The following is a 22,489-nucleotide window of genomic DNA, read 5'->3' on the forward strand; positions in this document are numbered from 1 at the left end:
AGAAATTCCATTGCAATAAACTGATTAGCTCACAGTTTTTGGAAGGTGACTCTCCATCCAATGCTGTAATATGGCATTTGTACTGACCCTAGTGCATGTGGAAACATTGGTTGGGCTAAACTTGGAAATTCACACATGGTGGTTGCTAAATTATTTCTGGGAAAAGTAGTGTTTGATCTTAGGCAGTGTCTTTGAAGAAGTTACAGGGACTGCAACTCACTTGCGGCCAGGGTGGTGGAACCATTTTTATAGTGGTTGTGCTGAAAGCCATTGAACCAAACTTTAAACTCTGTATATAATGAAAACCACCCCTAGTTCCAGCATCTATACTTGTGGTATGTCTACAATGCAATTAAACACCTGCAGCTGGCCTGTGTCTGCTGACTTAGGCTCGCGGGACTCTGGTTGCGGAGCTGTAAAATTATAGTGCAGATATTCAAGCTTGGGCTGGCACCCAGGCTCTGAGACCCCATAAAGGGGGAAGGTCCCAGAGCTCAGGCTCCAGCCCAAGTCCAAACTTCTACACTACAATTTTACAGCCCCACAGCTTGAGTCAGCTGACACAGGCCCACTGCGGGTGGATTAATTGCAGTGTAGAAATACCCTGGGTGAAGATGATATATCAGATTGATGCAGAGGGCTGAGCATGACAGAGAAGGGGTTGGATTTGCTACCACCTGCCTATCTAAAAGTCTTGAAGCATTGCAGTTATAAACCATTATTCCTGGGAGGTCAAAACAGGAATGTGAAAATTAGCTAGAGGCTAGTAATGTGTGTGAGAGGCTCCATGGGAACACATTTTCTTGGCTTGTTTGTTTGTTTGTTTATGTTAAAAAAAGATCAGGTATGAAAAAAAATCAATTTGTGAGTGAATCCAGTACCAACTATTACGTTTAAAAATGAACACGGTCTTCATTCAGCTACACTCAGGCAAGCACTGGTTGCATCCCCTTGAGCACAGAACCAATGGGATACCACTGGTGCAAGTATCCATCCGAACAGTGCTGTTCTTTGTGAAGCTGTGCCCCTTCTCCATACTTGGCTGTACTTCACCATTGTAGTGGCATTGCCCTCTGGGGACCCATCCTTCAGTTCCTGGCATAGCTGCCTGAAGTAATAGCTTGTGGGGGATTTCCAAAAGGCCTGCTGGGAGACCAAGAGAACTGTGAGAAAATAGGCTAGACTCGCAGAAGTGTCCAGTGTTTTTAACTGGAGCTTTTGAAAAGCAGTTGTGAGGCATCTGACGCAGTCGTGGGGAAACTATGGAGGGTTTTCTAGCTGTGGCAAGAGCAGAGAGAGAGAGAGAGCAGAGAGATTTGAGAGAGAGAATGTGCCATCCCATACCCACCATAAAATGTATAAACAGTATTTGGATTTTGACATACTTTTAATTAACTATTGATTTGTTGGAGGATGGACTAAGCCATCAGCATATATTTTTTTCTAATTAGAATAATGACTTTTTTTTCCCACAGACCAAGTTATGAATCTACCAAAAAAAAAATTACAAGAAGAAATGTAAAACAAAAGTAATAATCCAAAATTATATAAATACTGTACTTCAATTATGCTTTATACATTAGATGCATCGTAATAATTGTAGGCAAAAGTTTTCAGTATGCTCATACTATGTTCAAAAGCATTGTACACTTCCATCCCCTGTTGGTAGTGAACAAGTTAGCATCTGATAGTTTTCATATGACTTGGTGTTTTGTTCACTACTCAAGTTTGCTATGAATTAGTGGTCTCAGTACAGTTCCAAGTGTGCAGGTATCCAGTGGTCTTTGTCATAAATACCATCATTATAATTAGAACCCTTGTTGGCAGTCTCGCCAGAAAGGTTGAATACTGGAGTGGCAAGGAAAATGCAATACCCTGTCACCCAGAGAAGGTGGCTCATTTAGATTCAGATTGAGCAAACTACAACTGTGGCATGACAGCTGCCACTTCTGGCAAATACGTTCTCAGGATAAAAAAAGGACCTTTGTGTGCATTGCCCATTAATTTGGAACCATTAATCATCACTAAATTAATCTTAAAATCTAATTTTCTGTTGAATAGTGGCCAGAGGGGAGTCCAAAGTTTTTCTAGTTTGATCTGGCATTTCACTGATCTATAGCTCTAAGATCGAATTTTTCCCCTTTATCCCCAATGCTAAAAGTCTCATGAAGACCCTCATCATTTTGCATCTTAAGTCCTGCAATGCCTCCTCTCTAGCCATGATAAATGTAATTTTATCCCACTTATATCCATTCATAATATTATTGCAAGGATCCGTTTCCTGGCTTGTTGCTTCAACCACGCCATCTCTCTCTTTATATCCTTCCACTAGGTCGTCATTATTCAATATGTCAAAGTTGTCTTCCCTTTTAGAGAACTTCATGGCCTGTTCCCACGTTAGTTATCATCTCTTACATGTTATTAAACCTTCAACTGTTATCATAACATCACCATCATGGTTTTTTTTACTATACTGTTAGAGAGACAGACTGGAGTGATCTGTATTATATAGTAGACATGAAATCTGTGGTGAAGTATGGGCTAGAACTTGAAATTTTTTTCTTTTGCAGAGGGAGCCCCAAATTACATCAGCATGAGTTCTCTCTCTCTGGAGTGTATGATACGGGTCTCTCATCTCCTAATGCAATGGATGCATGATACTTGATCATCTGAAAGTGAGGCTTTGAACTTTTGCCTAGCTCTTTGGGTTTTTTTGAAGGACCACCTCTTTCCCCAAAAATCACACTTCCATTCATTAATGGATACTTTGTAGAACTAATATTGTGTTTTGAGGGGACTGCCAGATATTAATGGTTGCAGGCATAGTTTGTACCTTTTACTTGTAGCTTGTGAATATCACCTATATCATGCAACCAGCTTCAGCTTGTGCAGAGAAGTAAAGTTCAGAATCAGGCCTTGTTATGAAAACCCCATCTATTTGTCCCTCCTGGACAACACTAAATGAAAGCCTAGAGCATTAGAAATTATTGCAAACCACATTTTTAATAAAAAAGGGATCTTAAAGCTGGAGAGATCACTTGCTAGTGGTCAGGATCCACTAGGATGCCAATTCTGCAAAGGTTTAAATTTAAGCATGTGAGTAATCTGACTACATTCCATGACACTGCAAACATGCCTAAAAGTAAGCATGTGCACAAGTGTTTGCAGGGTGGGACATCGTTTTTTGTGGGACTGATTTGTGTAACTTTTCGTTATGGAGTTTTAAATAATTTTATAGTTTCATGGCTCAATTTGCTTTTACAGCCATTAGTCCTTATGTGGAAGAATAAATGGGTAAACACAATTTTGTCTCTTGTTATAGAGATAGTTGTAACCAGCACGGAGTTACATAGCAAAAACACCGAGAGAGAGATTGCTGTAAGCACCACAATGAAAACTTTGAAATCAGTTCATACATACATATTAAGCTATTTGGTTATGTTGTTGCAGACAAGAGATTTATTGCCATCTGTACATTTTAAACCTTTTCTTTTGAAAATAATTTACATAAATGTTCACAAATATAGTGGTATCTACTTACTTTTAACATGTGGTACAGTTCCCATTACTTGGAATGTACGCTATTTTTGTTCTCTAGCAAAATCTCTTATTTGTTCCAGCCTTCAGTTTTGTACAGTTTAAATATTTACTTGTAACTCCTAGAGAGCAGTAATTGAAACATATTTGAATAGTTAAAGATAGGAGAGGATGCTGTAGATTATGGGCTATGTATTCTTATGATCCACCAGTAAGTGTTGCCCTGGTGTTTAGTGGAAGTTTTTCTAACAGATCATGGGAGGATATGGCCTTATGAGTTTAAATGATCTGGGGAGAATGGGTTGAATAGACTAAACATACTGGGTCAAATTCTCAGCTAGCATATATCAATGGAGTGACACCAATTTATCCTAGAGTCTAGACCTTTTCATTTTTTGGTTTTGATTTTGAAAAACAAAAGGCATGTTTATCCTGTTAATCTTATTCCATCGTATACACAAAATCAAATACATGACCAATATGGATCGGAAGGTTTAAGAAGGAGGCAGAAATAGAAAACAGAAAATCCAACAACACATGTTGTAAAGTGGTCCCATTCAAAAGGAAAATCAAATTGTAAAATAAAAGCTCAGTCTAGAAAAAAGTTTCTGAGGAAAACTAGATCAAGGTGGAAAAGAGTCAATGAGAGATCTTGGGCCTGGGTTAGGGAAAGGCTATGTTCCATTGGCATAACCTTAAACTAAGACAAGAAAGGTTTAATTTGGACACTATAGATCAGATCCTCAGCTTGTGTAAATCAGCTTGGCTCCACTGAAATTAATACTGCTATTGCAGTTGACACAAGCTGTAAATCTGGCCAAAGACAAGACTTCTTCACTCAAAGGGTCATTGATATTTTCATAAGTCTACAAGAAGAAATAGCATGGGTTAATAGTTTAAGGGAACTAAAGATGCATTTGTGTTTGCATACAGAAGACTGTGCCCACTTAGAATGTTATTCATTCCAGGAAGCAGAGCTGGGAATAAATGAAGCAGTTGTTTCTTCCAATTTTCTATTTCTAGTTAATTGTAAGTTTCTGCTGTAAATTCTCTCCTTCTAGAGAAATAATTTACTATAGTTTATTTGTTTTTACTGTAATCTGATAAAAAACATGGTACTTGCCATCACAACACAATATCTCAAGGTGAATATGTTCAGGAATGTTAAACAATTTGTTAGAGTTCTTGTGTGATAAGTTTTTTGGTTGGTTGGTTGGTTGGTTGTTTTTTTTTTAATATGGCCACAGTGGTACTTATATTAAGTGAAGAGAAGGGGAATGATTCATCACTGTGCTACTCTGTTTTTTTACTGATGTAACTTCATTGATTTCAATGGCGTTTCAGTGGAGTACTGCAATTGTGAATTAGACTCAAACCCTGGATTATAGTAAAGTAGAATGTTACTCACCACTTAACCTTCCTTCCCCAGGAGTTTTCAATTAAATTAAATTATTTTCCCTACTGAACCAAAAAAATAAAATCTTTTGAATTAGCTTCATGGTAATATACAAATACCTAATTAGTATCAGTCCAGATCACCTAGAGTGATACCTCCGAGTTCATTTTATTAAGCAGCTTTATTTTTCTTGGAAATACCATGGACAACAATGATAAGAATGTCTCAGTAGATGCTTTTTTGGGGAGAATCCCTCACTACCACCACAACTACCACCACAATCACACCAGGTTTAATAGATTACCTGGGGAAATTTATTATTGGTTAAATGCAGAGTATTTTCTTCACTTCAGTTGGTTTACTATGTGGCACCAAGTACTTGGAATTTTAAGGTAAGCATACAACTTCTGGGCAGTGTTTTGTTTTGTTTTTTTAAAAGATTAAAGTACCAGAAAATAGAGTTAACAATATGATTAAATTATGTGAAAATATCAAGCAGTTGTAAATGCACTGTTAGTCTTACTATAATATTTGCAAATGATATACTGATACTAATTATAGACTATTCATTTGAATAAAGGTTTACAGGTTCAGATCCTAAATATATGTCCAGAAACATAACCAACAGAAGGCAGATCAAGTATTTTTAAGGAGAGAAAAATGATTTACAGCGTGTAAATTTGTAACTACCTTTTTATGCTAACCTATTAAGAACAAAATATCTTAAGGCTTTCTTTCGAAGGAACAGAATATTCTAATATGTGGGGATTGAACATTAAAAGGTGAGCTTATTTAAATGCTTACCTTTTCCAGCTTTTAGCTAGAGTGACTGTGAAAGAAATCTATGCTCTTAAGAACTGGAAATAATTACTTCCATTTGCATTGCAGAAACAAGATAAAGTCTCTTCTGATATTGCAGATAGTTCCCGAAACAAATACAGATGCAAATATTTTCTTCACAGATTTTGTGCAGGATGATTGGTGTATTACACTAAAAATCTGAATTTAACACATAAAATGCAGGGATTGCAGAAACGAGGCTGCTGTAGAAATCAATTGGCTATACAATACAATACAATACAATACACACACCCTAACTGTTTACATAAATGGACTGCCTGTGGTCTGAGGGTGCGTTTTATACTGAAAATAGCTTGGAAAGAATTGGAGCATCTATATTAAAGTAGCTATTTCTTCAGTGTAAAATATACATGTATTTTTACATCACATGAAGTCACCTATATCTCCCACCTGCAATTGACCTCAACTAGCTACATAGCAGTCAACACTAGCAGTGTCTTGTCTCCACTAGCTTTTATATCAAGATAGGTATCTCGAGTTAGCTATCATGATGTAAAAGCACTTTTTTTTTCAGTGAAGACATAGCTAGTGAAAACCTCATTATATTTAAGGTTTCACAAGATATGATGCATCTGGGAGATACTAGCAGTTTTAGATCTTTGCTTTCAAGGCTTCCTTCCACTGAAGAAAGTATGACTCTTTCCATTGACTTTAGTGGATGTCATAGAGAGCTGATTGAAAAGACGGGGTGAAGGTTGTGATTTTTTTTAAATTTCCCTCGCTTTTTGTTTTTCTTCTCCAGAAGGGGGTGATGGGCTTATTTTCTCCAAGGATCCTCTCATTGGATAATTGTAACACTCTTTCATTGCTTCTGTTTAATGCATATGAAAATCTGCTCTGGGACACAGAGAGGTATTTCGGATGCAGTGTAAAGTAGGATGCTGATGACATTGCATATTGTCCCTCTTTCTATGATGTCTGGGTGGAGCAATCCTTTTGCTTTCTTTATGACTGACTTTGCTAGGAGCAAGGCCTCAGCAGAGTAGTCTGAAATTGAAATTGAAACCAGGCATAACAAAGATAATGCTGGAGGATGGGAAGAGGTGTCTGGAGAGTTTGGTGGGGTTGTGTCTGCTCTCTCAACTCAAAAAATATGAATTTGGCCTAGCATGTTTATTCATCTTTTGCATTAATTGTTCAGTATTTAGCCCTAGCCTCAATATATCTCTCTGTATCTAATCAATGATCAATGTGGTATCTGACAGCCCTCATCAAGAGTTGATCTCAGTTCTAAGGGAATGCATTTTTTTTCCAAAACCTTTAGAAAGGATCAGAGGAGTTCATCTGCAAATTTGACACCATCAGCTCAGGATTAAACAAAGACTGTGAATGGCTAGAAAGGATAGCTCACTTACCTGTTTAAAACAACAACAAAACTATTCCTCTTACAAGAGCCACATGGACTGTCAAAATATAATTACAGTCCTTCACTTTTCCACCAGCCTTATTTTTTCTCATTGCTACTTTAAATCCATGCATAAAATCATTCTTAGATCAACAAGGCATGGAATGCGGTTTCTTCACAGTAAAGTGGAGTAACCAGGCTGTATAATTAAGTATTCACTTTACATTTCCTCATATATTTTCCCTTTGTTACTGCAAATTGGTCCAAACAAAATTATTAAATCTATGTACTGTGACTCGGAAATAAAAGTTATAATTTTCTACATAGTGTAGTAGCCACATATTGTAAGAGGCAGTCTTCCATGCAAAAATAGGTCTACAGACAATCCATCACAACTCTTGAAATGAACAATGTACTTCTGTATTTTCTGTTTTAAACATATATTGGAACAATACTCTACATTTTACCTTTAGTTTTTTTCATTACCAAGAACCACAATTTTTAAAATGCCAGCAGTTCTGATAAAAACCGATAAATACTGATAAATATCTGTAGGTACATATTTTCAGTGAAAACAATCTTTAGTCTTTAGGGAATCAGTCTGGTTTACTAGCTAGAACACTGACCTAGAATTCAGGTAGACCTAGACTCTATTCCCATCTCTGTCCCACGTCTATTGGGTGACCTTGAGCAAGGCACTTGTATGTGTCTCAGTTTCCCCAACTGATAATAATGGATGGTAAAGCACTTTGAGATCTAGAGATGGGGATTTGTATTACTTATGCAGGTCAATAAAAGCATCAGAGCTACAAGGGGTAATAGCTTTAAGGGTCTCCCAATTAATCACATGTTCAGTTTACACACCATTTTTTCCCTATATCCATTTAATAAACTGCTATTTGATAACACGAAAGGCAAAAATTGGTCTCTTTAGCCTCATGGCATTGCAACTACATCCAACAGATTAAAAATTAAATTAATAAAATCAAAGCAGTCCAGATGGACAGAGAGTGATGGTAAATTCTGCCTAAGGAATACTAAAGACTCTAGAAATATTATCTTATTAATTGCTTTCTATCCCCTTTGATAATCCTAGAAATGAGCAATGAGAGAAAATTTTCCAGTTTGCATTTGCTGACAGTTTTCACAAGAATGTTTCAGTATGACATGATATATAAAGTCCTGTCTCTGGCTGAACCAAGAAATGGTTAAACCTCTTTACTGGATTAAGAGGAAAAATGTGAGGGGAGATTTTTAAGGATACAAAGAGCAGTGAAGTGTCTAACTCCCCTTGAGATAAGTGCCTAACTCACTGTTAATGCCTATTTGTACCTTTGAAAATTTCCTTCTTCTCCTACAAAGACTCCAGAGCTGACAGGCTCAGTTTTTTCTCTCTAGCCAGGGAAAAGGTTTAACCCCTTTTTGATTCAGCCAGGGATAGGGCACACACAGCCTATCATGGTCACATAACTCTCCAATGCTCCTACAGATTTTCTGATAAGAGGAGTGACCCTCGTGCAGACAGAATGTAATAATTCTATGAAATTCACCTCCAGACTCTCCAAAGGAATCTACACAGAGCTGCTGAGATGTCCTGGCAGTCACACAAATAAGGGCCATCTTCAAGCACCACATTTTTTTGTATGTACCTCTCACAGGCCTCTTATTTTTAATCTAGACAGAGGTTTAAAATATATGAAATAACGTGTTTCAGTACAGACTATAGAGTCTCTCTTGAAGTCTGAGCTTGATCCTTGTGCTTGATGAATGCCATTTCAAAAATCCAAGGATGAAGTGACAAAAGTGCTAAGCCAGGGGTCTATAAAATAAACTGTGTAGGAAATGGAGAGAAATTTTCAAGAAGGCTTAAAACACTGAACAGACCATCTCAACTGGAAAACATCGGTTTAAATGGTTGGTAATTGAGAACTGTGTTCAAGTTGTGCCACTTTAAAAAGATGCATAAATACCAGGCCTATTTTACAGATGGAAGAAATGGGTACTGGGACACATGTTCTCCCTACACTTATTTCATGGCATACCATTCCTTTCCCATACTATTTCTCTTTCCATTATGTTCTCAGTACATAACATCTGAAATGTGTAATTTTTTCTTGGGAAAGTATTTTTAGATCATACTTTATACCTGCAAAATAATCTTGTAACATTTTGGCATTCAGATAGTCCTTAGCTTGGAGTTTTCACTTCTTTAGTTATTTTTACATATATAAAATATTTCTAATTAGAAATCTAGTCAGATATCAATGCCAAAGTTAGACTGAAAGGGAGATAAAAGTGCGCCCACTTTGGTGAGCATAGAGAGTATCTCTCAACATCTTTCAAAGAAGTACACAATGGGGGAGTGTGATGGGGCACACTTGCCCCGCACCAGATGGGAAGGGGTTAATGCCCCATTGTGGGCTGAGGTAGCCATGCCCCCTTCTCCCTAATGGGCATGCTCTAGCTGTAACAGTATAAAAGAGAGCAGTCCGGCTCAGTTGCAGTGGGACTCTGGTGGGGAAGAATGTGTGTCAGGAGCTCCTGCTGAGGATGTCCTCTAGCCTGTGGATCACAACCTCGGATCCCAGCAGCCTATGGAGCCCCAGGGAGTGGCTGGTGCTGGGGAACTAAGAGATCTCAATGTCTCCTGGACTACAACACCCGAGACTGTGGTAGAAAGTGATCCAGGGGTGGTGTCAAAGTGGTATCTCCCACCGAGATAAGCTCGGCATGTTTTGGTGGGACTCCCCTCTGAGCTGGTAGCTGGTCGTTCCAGCGCTACTAGGGCACTGGGTTGGGGCCCGGTGGAGTCAGGTGGGCTTGGGCCCTCCTACCTGGGTCACCAGTGCCCCCATGAACTCTGGCCATTGGGCCTCACTGCCTTGACAGTAGAGGGCATGTTGCATGGACTCTGGCTGCAAGGCTGTACTACCCCGAATGAGTGGGGCCATTTGCATAGACTCTGGCCATTGGGCCACTCTACCCTACAGCTAAGCCCAGATGTGCGGACTTGAGTTGGGACAAATTGGCACATAAGGCTTGTGTACCTGCCCCTGTTCCCCGAGGAAGGGGGGTACACTCACCCTGCACCTGACAGGGCCCACCTTAATCATGTCATAGGGAGCTAATTTTTGTTTCTAAATCTGGAACATGCAATCTCATTTTTGTTTTTAGTATAACAGTGTAGAAGATGATGCCATGAGCATTTACACCTTATGCTCTCCAAACAGAACCCTCCCTCACCACAGACTATTAGCGCCTACACTCCTGCCCATAGGATCAGAGTAGCAATGGGGTTTTATGATCTGCTATAGGCATTACACTGCTCTCCTTTTTCTCTGGGAAGGAATTTTTCTCTCACCCCCAGACTGGCCAAAGTGGGGTGATTTTTTTTCTCCTTCCCCTCAGCAGGTCATGGATGTGGTTGGCTAAGTAATGAAGTTAGCTTCAGATGCCGCACCTTAGTAGGTAGCAGGTATGGCAGGGATCCAGTGCAGGTACTTGTTCCAGATAGGGTCTGGTTCCCTGATAAACTGGAGTAGGAAGTAGACTGAGGGAAAGACATCTCCTAAAGAAGCTGGGGAAGGAGGATTGGGGCTCCTAACAACTGGTACAGCAAAGAGAACCCCTGCTTACCCTCATACAACTGGAGGATGGTGGTGGGGTGCCAGCAATGGGCTGGGGTCACGTTGGGAAGACGGAGGGCTCATGGTAGGTGTAAACGATTAAGGAAATAATGATGATCTGCGCTGTAATAAAGTTGTAGCCTAATTAAACCACATCTGTTGCATCTTGTCTTTATTCCTGTGTGGCTGGGACAATTGTCAAATCCATTTGTTTCTGGAACTCTTGCAATTTCTAATTTTACTGACATTCCTTTATCCAACATGTCAAGATTCAAGCTGAACGGAAGATTTGTGACAAGTAATGACAGAAAATTACAGCAAACAACATTTTGGGTCAGGATCTTTCAGTGCTGCCATTTATTAACCTTTATTTCCTGGAGTTTTAACCCAGTTTTAAAAATTGCTTCAGGCTGAAACTTGGCAAACATGATTTTTTGTTTTACTATTATTTTTTAAATATGGTTAAGTTCCTTTTAAGTTATAGAAGTGTGAAGAATAAAAGTACTGTGTACAGCATTCAGGTTGAGTCCTCATTTTACAGGGCTGTAACTTATAAATTAGTCCTTTCTTCTGATAAATGCCTTGCCCTGAAAAAATTGCTCTTGGTTCAGTAAGAAAAATAACTGATGAATGTTTGCTTTACATTTTAAAGGCTGTCACAAGAAAGAAGGCTAAAAGAAACTTAGGATAAAATTCAAAACTGTTATTCAACCTTGATTATTTTAAGTCTCCAAAAATTAGTGTCTGGAGCCTGGGCTTTGTCATTGGGCTTTCATCTGGGTGACTAGGAGCATGTCTCCAAAGCAACTGAGTGGTGTAATTCCCTGCACAGGTAGACATACAAGGGCTAACTCTGCTCGAGTTAATACCTAAAAGTAGCAATGTGGCTGCTGTGGCACAGTCAATGGCTCGGGTTAGCTGCCCAAGTATGTACCCAGCTGATCCTCTCAGCTGCTGTGAAGATGTACCCTAAGGGTAGCTTTTTGCCTACAGATGTGATCTACATGCAAGTCTTTCCAATCAGAGTAGAAACATCATCCTTAGCGTGTCCTTGGCAAATACTATATGTTCTTTCATACTTCAAAACTTCTCTGCGGCAAAGTTCCCTTCGTTGTCCAACTTCTCTTTAATCATATTCTGAGGGTGCCTATTATTACAAATACTACAATTTCTCCATTTATAATTGTTGTTGTTCAGCTTAAAACATTCCTTTTAATGATTTGTGGTAAATTGAGCATAACATTCTAAAATGTGTTTTTAAATTTTATTATCTTATTTCCTTGGCTAAATGGGGAGTAAAATAGATGGGGTGATTAGATAACTTGGAGAGAGATAACAAAGGGGAGAAATGAAGAGAAAGAAGATGTACTACAGACAAATTAGTAGGTATGTTTTCCTCTTACCCCATTCATAAAACTACTCAGATATACTAAATAACCGAGCAAAATATACATGGGAAATATTACTTAATTGTGTCTACCTTTTAGTGTTCAGCTCTTTTTTTCTTCATTGACAAATTGAGTATTTATTTTAAAATAGAAAGTAGTGCCTGCTTTAATAACTGAATGGAGGCTTCTGCAGAGAGGGGCTGTCTGCATGCCATTTGGACCACCTCCATAGGACTTACATACATAGTGTAAAATAAATTACATTGGGAGATGACTTCATGTCACTGGTTGTTCTAATAAAGGAAATGGCCCACCGCAAGGCTCTGAAACAAAGCACTGCTCTGCCAAGGAGCAAATGTAAAATAAAGTATAACACTAAGGGGCCAAAGTATCTTCAAAGTTTCAAACAACCAAAGTAAAATTAAAGTCAACAAGTGTACAGTAATATCTAAATTACCACAGAAAATAAATTCAATAATACATGTTGACTGGCTCAAAACAGGTGTTTTTGTTTAGAGGGGAAAAAAAGGAAACTTGCAGGCGGGGGGAAATAAAGTCATTGGTTGACCTTAGTCTCCTTATAGAAAAGGTGCAGTGATCATATGCTACAGCCCCTTAATTTGAAAATCTGCCACAGTAGTTGGGTGGAGTCCTCTATCACAACCTGTGTTGTGGAATGTGAATGTTAGCACCATTCCCCACTTTTCTCTGCCTGCAATTACAGAGGAGCCTCAGATGGATCATCAGACCACAATACTTTCAACTTGTTGAAAGTTGGCTCTAACTCTGGATCCAAACTTTGTGGCTTGGGCACATCCCTAACTTTTACTTATAGATCAAAGAAGAGAGTGAACATGCTCTCAAGTGAAAATGCAATGTCAACAATATTAGGAGAATGCAGAATTTTCCGTACACCTTACACAATGCAGCTCTGTATGTAATTATATTAAATACTTCTCTAATATTTGGGATAGCACTAAAGGGAAAAAAATGACAATTCAGATGTTCTGTAGTGATATTAATTTCAGGACAGCAGAAGAAGCAACACAAGAGTTATAAAAACAATGAGGAGTCCAGTGGCACCTTAAAGACTAACAGATTTATTTGGGCATAAGCGTTCTCCATGCATATGAAGAAGTGTTTTTTTTACCCACAAAAGCTTATGCCCAAATAAATCTGTTAGTCTTTAAGGTGCCATTGGACTCCTAGTTTTCTTTGTGGATACATACTAACATGCCTACCCCTCTTATTCTTGGTATCAGATTTATAATAAACATAAGTAATATTGAGATGTTTTTCCTAGTGATGCTTTGATAGCACTAACTTTGAAAACTACAATGGTAAAAGACGGTTACTCACCTTTGTAACTGTTGTTCTTCGAGATATGTTGCTCATATCCATTCCAATTAGGGGTGCTGGGCATCCCCTGGAGTGGCACCGCTATGGCACCAGATATATACCCCTGACAACCCATCCGCCCCTCAGTTCGTTCTTGCCGGCTACTCCGACAGTGGGGAAGGAGGGCGGGTTTGGAATGGATATGAGCAACACATCTCGAAGAACAACAGTTACAAAGGTGAGTAACCATCTTTTCTTCTTCGAGTGCTTGCTCATATTGATTCCATTTAGGTGATTCCCAAGCCTTACCTAGGTGGTGGGGTCAGAGTGAGATGTTGCAGAGTGCAAAACTGCTGAGCCAAAGGCTGCATCATCTCTGGACTGTTGGACCAGAGCATAATGTGAAGCAAAGGTGTGGACCGAAGACCAGGTAGCTGCACGACATATCTCCTGGATAGGTACATGAGCCAGGAAGGCGGCAGATGAAGCCTGAGCCCTGGTAGAGTGTGCGGTGAGGTGGCTCGAGGGTACATGAACCAAGTCGTAACAAGTACGGATACACGATGAGATCCTCTGGGATGAGACAGGTAGACCCTTCATTCGGTCTGCCACTGTGACGAAGAGCTGGGGCGTTTTACGAAATGATTTTGTCCGCTCGATATAAAATGCGAGCGCTCTACGGATGTCCAGGGAGTGCAATTGTTGCTCCCGTCGTGATGAGTGCGGCTTCGGGAAGAAGATCGGAAGGAAGATATCCTGGTTGACATGGAATGCCAATACCACTTTAGGGAGGAATGCCGGGTGTAGTCATAACTGCACCTTGTCCTTGTGGAACACAGTATACTGTGGGTGCACCGTTAGAGCACGAAGCTCAGAAACTCGTCTGGCCGATGTAATGGCTATGAGAAAAGCTGTCTTCCAGGACAGGTATAGCAATGAGCATGTTGCCAACGGCTCAAATGGGGGAGACATAAGTGTGGTTAGAACCAGGCTGAGGTCCCATATTGGGGCGGGGCATCGTACCTGTGGGTATAGGCACTCCAGGCCCTTAAGAAATCTAGAGACCATAGGGTGTGAGAACACAGAGCGGCCACTCCCCCCTGGATGGAAGGTAGAGATGGCCGCCAAGTGCACCGCAAGGAAGATACCGCCATGACCTCCTGTTTGAGAGACCAGAGGTAATCCAAGATGGTTGGGATCGAGGCCTCAGCGGGGGTAACACTGTGTGTTCCACACCAGCAGGAGAAACGCTTCCATTTGGCCAGATACGTTGACTGGGTGGAAGGCTTCCTGCTACGCAGGAGTACTTGCTGTACTGAGGCAGAGCAACGCAACTCTGACTGGTTTAGCCATTCAGCAGCCACGCCTTGAGGTGAAGGGCCTGCAGGTCTGGGTGGCGAAGTCTGCCGTGGTCCTGCGTTATGAGGTCTGGGTGGAGTGGTAGGGTAATCGGGTTGGCTAGTGACAGGTCGAGCAGCATGGTGTACCAGTGCTGCCTGGGCCACGCTGGAGCAATCAAGATTAGGTGTGCTCTGTCCCTGTGGAGTTTTAGCAGGACCTTGTGAACCAGCGGGAACGGCGGGAAGGCATAAAGCAGCCGATTCGTCCACAGCATCAGGAATGCGTCTGAGATCGACCCTGGTGAGAGGCCTTGGAAGGAGCAGAACATCTGGCATTTCCTGTTCTCGCGGGAAGCAAACAGGTCTAAGTGGGGAAATCCCCACCTCTGGAAAACCGAATGAATAACATCCGGGCGTATCGATCACTCATGGCAGAGGAATGACCTGCTCAGTCGATCCACCAGAGTGTTCCGAACCCCCGGGAGAAAGGACGCTACCATGTCTCTCGAGTGGGCTATACAAAAGTCCCAGAGTCTGATAGTATCCTGACAAAGGGGGGAAGATCGAGTCCCTCCCTGTTTGTTTATATAGTACATGGCCATTGTGTTGTCCATAAACAGAGACACCGCGGCCTTGTAAATGTTGCAGGAACGCCTGGCACGCTAGGTGGACTGCTCTCAGTTCTCGGACATTTATGTGCAGCGTCAACTCCTGAGGTGACCAGAGGCCTTGCGTACAAAGGCTTCCGAGGTGCGCGCCCCAACCGAGAGAAGACGTGTCCGTCGTCAGGGACACTGAGGGCTGAGGCGGATGGAACGGTAGCCCTGCACACACCAGGGAGGGTGTCAGCCACCAGTTTAGAGAGCTTAGAGTGCTCGGGGGAATGGTGACTATTGTGTCTATTGAGTCCCTGCTCAGGCGGTATACCGAGTTGAGCCATGTTTGTAATGGACAGAGGCAGAGCCTGGCATGCTTGGTTACGAACATGCATGCAGCCATGTGACCCAAGAGACCGAGACAAGTGCGAACCAAGGTTGTCGGGAAATTCTGCAGACCGCGGATGATTGTTGCCATTGCTTGAAACCGCGGCTGTGGTAAGCAGGCCCTGGCAAGACTGGAGTCTAGGGTCGCTCCTATGAAGTCTAACCTCTGTGTGGGAACCAGAGAGGACTTCTCCATATTGATCACCAGGCCTAGATGAGAGAATAGGTCCCTGACGACGCCCACATGCTGAGTGACTTGTGTCTCAGAGGTCCCCCGGATGAGCCAATCGTCCAGATATGGAAACACGTGTATCCGACGTCGGAATACCCTTGGGGCTGTGGAAAGGCCGAAGGGCAGGACCGTGAACTGGAAGTGCTGATGGTCGGCTACGAAGTGGAGGTACCTCCTGTGCGGAGGAAAAATAGGCGATATGAAAATATGCGTCCTTCATATCGAGGGCAGCATACCAATCTCCAGGATCCAAGGACGGGATAATGGTCCCCAGGGATACCATACGGAACTTCAACTTTATCATAAACTGGTTGAATCCTTGCAGGTTGAGGATGGGTCTGAGACCACCCTTCAACTTGGGGATCAGGAAATAACGGGAGTAAAACCCCTTGCCCTTTTTGTTCTTCGGCACCTCCTCTATAGCCCCCATGGCGAGGAGCGACCGCACCTCTTGCAAGAGGAATTGCTCGTGAGAGGGATCCCTGAAGAGGGACGGGGTGGGAGGGTGGGGTTGAAACAAATTGGAAGTGGTATCCATATTCCACCGTGCGTAGGACCCAGAGATCCGAGGTTAACTGGGACCACGCCGGGAGGAAGTAGGAGAGACGGTTGGAGAAGGGAGGAGAAAGGTCCTGGCCTGTAATTGGTACGCCATCCTCGGGCGCACCTTCAAAAATTAGATTTTGGTCCCGCTGGTGGTTTCGACAGACCTTGATTTTGGCCCCTTTGGGGTCCTGATTGTCGTCTACGCCCACCTCGGCCGCACCGCCTGTCAAAGTCCTGTCTGTTTCTAGGCACAAAGTACGGACGGGGAGGTTGGGGGCGGAAGAGTCTGTGTTGGGTCACTGGCGTGTGCATGCCTAGCAAACGCATTATGACCCTATTGTCTTTCAGGCTTTGCAGCCTAGGGTCAGTCTTTTCCGAGAAGAGGCCTTTACCATCGAACGACAAGTCCTGGATGGTGTACTGCAGCTCAGGTGGGAGGTTGGAAACCTGAAGCCATGAGATACGCCTCATGGCAACACCTGAAGCCGGAGTCCAGGCTGCTGAGTCGGCTGCATTGAGCGAGGCTTGGAGGGAAGTTCTGGCCACCTTTTTTCTCTCCTCCAAGAAGGCCGCGAACTCCTGGCAGGAATCCTGAGGGAGTAGTTCCGTAAATCTCCCCAACTCCGCCCATGTGTTGTAATTATAGCGGCTGAGGAGGGCTTGTTGATTCGCCACCCGGAGCTGTAAGGCACCCGCTGAGTACACCTTACGGCCGAGCAGGTCCATTCGCCTAGCCTCCTTCGATTTTGGGGCTGCCGCCTGCTGGCCATGGCGTTCCCTCTCATTAACTGATTGAACAACCAGTGAGCAGGGAGGAGGATGGACATATAAATACTCATACCCCTTAGACGGCACCATATATTTACGCTCCACTCCCCTGGCCATAGGTGGGATGGAGGCCGGCGATTGCCATATAGTGTCGGCATTGGCTTGGATGGTACGAATGAACGGCAGGGCCACTCTGGTGGGAGAATCCGCCAACAGAATGCTCACTACCGGGTCCTCCACCTCTGTGACCTCCTCCACCTGGAGGTTCATGTTGAGTGCTGCCCTCCTGAGGAGGTCCTGGTGGGCCCTCAGGTCGAATGGAGGAGTGCCCAAGGAGGATGTCCCTGCCACCGCCTCATCGGGAGAAGAGGAAGAGGAGACACCTGGGATGAGCGGGTCCTGCATGGCCTCTTGCTCCTGAGCAACCTCCTGCTCCAGTGGGACTGGAGAGTCCGGTCAGTGGACTGGAGCTTCCTCTGTACCAGCCGGAGGGGGACGGCTGATTGTCGCCGCTGGCACCCGGTGCTCCGATGGTGCCGAGCGGAACGGGGCTACTGGTGCCCCTTGGGCCTGGTGGTACGCTCAAGGCGTCCAGAAGGACCACTGGTGTGGGCCTATGTCCTGGGCCTGTGCCTCTTGGAAGACCCCGGTGGGCACATCAGACTCGCGGTCCTGCGCATAATAGCTGTCCACGCAGGACGACTCTGAAGCGTGCCTGGATGGCCATGGAGGAGCGGAGAGGCCATGAGCAGAGTCCATGTCCCTAGCTGGCCCAGCTCTACTCGGCACCGGATACCGGCACTGGGAGGCATACCGGTACCGGGAACGAGATCGGGACCTGCGACTGGAACGGTGCCGGGAGGTTGACCGCGATCTCGAGGCTCGGCGTCGGGAGCGGCTACGGGAGTCACGGTGCCTGGAGCGGTGCTGGGAGCTGGAGCGGTGCCGAGAATAGCGGGCCGGTGACCAGGATGCTGACCGGAGCCGCGAATGCGACCGGTACCGGAGAGGAGAACGGTGCCGGGACTGCAAGCGGCGATGGGAGTGGGAGTGCCATTGGGACCTGGAACGTCTGCGGGACTGTGATCTTGAACGGTGCCGGTCTGCTGTGTCGACAGAGGGTGGCTGAATCAAGGCCGGCTTGCCTATAGACTGTATCGCCCGCACTGGTGGTGCCGGGGGCGGAGGCAGCATCGACTCTGTCATCGAAATCAGATCCCTTGCCGTTGAGAACGTCTCCGGCGTAGACGGGATAGTAAGCTCTACCACGGGTCTAGCCGGGGAGCTGACAGTAGCCGGACTCGACGGCCCTTGTGGGACCGGAATTGACGGTGCCGACTTCGTCGGTGCCGAGGCGCTGGGCGGTCCGACTTGGACGAGCTCTCTGGCTGCAGTGCAGGTGGCACAGAAGCAGCAGGAGTCTTAGTCTTTCTCGACCTTGGGGACAGGGAGCGCGTCGAGCTGGCCTCGGTGCCGGCGATGGGTGGTGCCGAGGAGCCTTGGCCGTACTGGCACGGTCTGGTGCCGAGGAGGTGCTCCTGCTTGAAGAGTGACCAGCGCTCGGTGCCGAAGGCAGAGGGGTGAGAGCCGCCTCCATGAAGAGCTGCTTTAGCCTAATGTCCCGCTCCTTTTTTGTTCTTGGCTTAAAAGCCTTGCAAATGTGGCACTTAGCTGTCAGGTGCAATTCTCCGAGGCACTTCAGACAGGAGTCATGCGGGTCTCCTGTCGGCATCGGCCTGTGGCAGGCCGAGCACGGTTTGAAACCCGGTGAACCGGGCATGGGCCCCGGCACCAGGTGCGGGGAAGGGGCTATTCCCCAAACCTCTATTAACTATATTATACTAAATATATTACAAAGTGATAAACTAAGTTGAACTATATAAAAAGTTTTTAACTATATACACAACAAGGAACGAGAACTACGAGTAGCTAGGGAAGTGGAGGTCAGCTAAGCCGCGCTCCACTGTTCCAACGACCGACACGGGCGGTAAGAAGGAACTGAGGGGCGGATGGGTCGGCAGGGGTATATATCTGGTGCCATAGCAGCGCCACTCCAGGGGGCGCCCAGCCGACCCACCAAGTGTTGCTAGGGTAAAAAATCTTCCGCCGAACGTGCACGCGGCGCGCTCGCACCTAATTGGAATCGATATGAGCAAGCACTCGAAGAAGAATAAAATGATTTACTTTAATGGAACCTAATTTTCAAAAACCTTGTGAGGAGTGTCTGCATTTTAATAGTTCTGTATGCAATTTGCTTTGCATTTGAATACATATGTTTCACTGAGACAAATGCTTTTTTTTTGTTTGTTTGTTAGTGCATTCGTTTATATTGCAAATATAATGAGTAAAATTTTATCTGTGCTTTGGCAATGTTTTTTGGTAAAAGGTTTTTGTTTTACTTCCTTGCCTGTATGGAAACAAATTAAAAACTTTTTTTTCCAAAATGTAATTTGACAGGACATGAACACAGAAACAGGTGCTGTCTCTCATTCATATAATCATCATCAGTATGTAAAGAGGTTCACAAATGCAAGATATGGAATTATTAATCCTAAAATGAAGATGAAGTGAAGCTTAAAGGTCAGCACAGCTGATAGGCATGTTTTTGCAGCATAATTATTTCTGAAATTTTATTAAACTTCTTCAGGTTACACGCTGTTGGAAATGCCAGGCATCAGCTAGTTGTTAAGTCCCAGCATGAGTTTTTGAAGTTATACAGATTAAGATCAGTCATGAATGGAAAAGAACGCTGTTTTTTAAAAAAATGTATAATTTGATGTGGAAAACATATTTGAATTCTTAATAAATTTCTTTCTGTCTTGAGGACTAGATCATTCTGGACATTGCTCATAGTACACAGAGACCTTAACTGGCAGGTTACTATTTTGAATGTTCACCAGGCCAGCAGTGACTAAAGGACATGACCACTGAGCTGATGGTGGTTGTCTAGTGACCAGTCTAGTTCCCAGGCACTGAATCCTCATTACAAATTTCACTCCACAATTAATCTCAACTGCCTTGGTAGCATTGTCTGGCTATACTGAAAGAATGACAGGAGACATTTGACATGGGTTTAATCAGGCCGCAACTTTATTATTAGATGTCTGGAACTACCCGGCAGATAAAAGTTTACAGTGCAGGTAACCCCATGTTTATTCTGTAATTAGTCGAGGGGCTTTTACCAGCTCCCACTCTTCTTCCATCCAGGTATCTCCAGCAAATTTATTGCCGGGACTTTACCATGCCCTGGGGGCTCCCACCAGCTTCCCCTCTTTTTCCATCCAGGTACCTCCAGCAAATCAATTGCTGGGACCTTATCATGCACCCCCTTCATACGAGGGTTAAGATGGGATACAAGAATGAGAGGTAGGCTCCGTGCCATACCAATAATAGGAATTCCCAACTGTCGCTTGTCTATTCCTCTTTTTACGTTCTTTTCCAAACCATTGATCCAATCGCTGTATACCTTTCCTGTGGAGCACCTGCACTGGACATCCACCTTACACTAAAATAATGATTTGTCACATATAGCCTACTGCCTTCATGCCATGCATGAACAGAACCCTTCCTGAACCCACTGTGGGGAAGGCGAATAAACCCCGACTGCACCCAAGCCAATATGGTGGTAAGGGAAAAATTCCTTCACAGCCCTCCTATAAAAGAGGTGACTAGCATAATGCCCACAGCAGGTCTTGACCAAACCTGGTATTTGACCACATAAAGGAGAGGAAGGGTGGGTCCTGCTTCAGATTGCTCGGTGTAAAAGGGAGGCTTCAGGCCCAGGGCTGCCCCTTTAAAACACTGCATTCCCAGGGAATGAGCAACCACGCCAACCCCTTTTGCAACAGTTTTCATCCTCCTCTCCACCACAAGCCATAAAGCACTGTTCCCTTCACTCAGCCTGCCAAATACCTCTCCCACTCTCTTAAAGGTGCAGAGCGGTCAACCTCAAAAGAGATTCACAGGACTGATTTGGCCTGGGAGTCTAAATACACCCTCTTGCCTGTAGAGGTGGTCCCTACAGGTTAGATTTGAATTAGGTTAGCAAAATTGAGAACCTTTAAAATCTACTATTTGCCTTACCTTTTTTAAAGGATAAATGCAGCATTTTAATTTCCAGTACTGTCAATATGGTATCTTTCACCAGCAATAAATTCACTTATAGCTGAAAAAACAAAGAACAAAGCCACAAATGAAATAAAATTCCACCTAATGCTTTCTGGCTGTACTGATTTATCATTGTTACAATGGTTATCTGAGACTAAGCTATTAAATGTACAAACCTATGCTGAGAGAGAATGTCCAGAGTACATAGTTAAGCACTCAGAAGTCAGAAAATGCCAAAATTAAGGGTGAATGTGCTGTGGGATCCTGAGGCCAAAGATTATATGCCCACATCCGTGAATGGCCCTGTCTACCGCCAGTAATAAAGCCTTACCCAAACAAATCAATTCAACCCTCAATCAAATCACTGCATTCTCTACTTCTTTTCCATTATATTAATTCATCCCCCTTTCTTAGATCGCTATGTCACCAGTTCATCCCTTGTACTTAGTTTGTATGGTCTTTGGAGCAGGGCCCATCTTTTCATTCTATATCTGTATGGTGCTTACACAGGGCTCCTTACTGGGACCTGTAGCAACTACCATAATGAAAATAAATAAAATGGTCATAATCACTTAAATTAATTCACCCATCAATCATATCAGTTAGTCCTCCCATCAATTAATCAAGTCACTTCACCCTTTCTTCCTCCCCTTCAATCAGTTCATTACCATCAATAAATTGCACATCAAAGCATTTTCCCGCAATGAATAAAATCAGTTCAGGTTCTCCTTCTTGCAACCCCCACCACTGAACACCATATATAACATGTGATACGCTTGGGGTTGCCAAATACAGGTGCTTGTCTTTTACATCTCTAACACTGAACTCTGACTTTTTCCATTCTGCTATGCTTACATCAAACTCATTGCCGTTATGGTTCAGTTCATATCTATTTTACAGGAAGTTTTCCTTAGGGTGTCCACAGTGTAGATATACCTTCTGAGGTGCTGAAAATGAAGAGTGCCAACAGCTTTCAAAGTAAAATCAGTGGAAGTTATACTTTCTGGAGTTAACAACATGTG

General features: G+C 43.4%; 1 long non-coding RNA gene across 1 annotated transcript in view; it reads right to left on the minus strand.

Annotated features, from left to right (window-relative positions):
* Window positions 1–546: 546 nt before the first annotated feature.
* The window catches only part of LOC120369715, a 28,040-nt gene continuing 6,097 nt past the window's right edge, over window positions 547–22,489 (minus strand). The window contains exons 3-4 of the long non-coding RNA XR_005583353.1: window positions 21,444–21,525; window positions 547–1,146 (exon numbers count right to left, since the gene is read on the minus strand). This is a non-coding gene — a long non-coding RNA (uncharacterized LOC120369715). The remainder of the gene's footprint in view (window positions 1,147–21,443; window positions 21,526–22,489) is intronic.

The sequence above is a fragment of the Mauremys reevesii genome, linkage group 8, assembly GCF_016161935.1.
Source record: "Mauremys reevesii isolate NIE-2019 linkage group 8, ASM1616193v1, whole genome shotgun sequence".
In the NCBI taxonomy this organism is placed as follows: domain Eukaryota; kingdom Metazoa; phylum Chordata; order Testudines; family Geoemydidae; genus Mauremys; species Mauremys reevesii.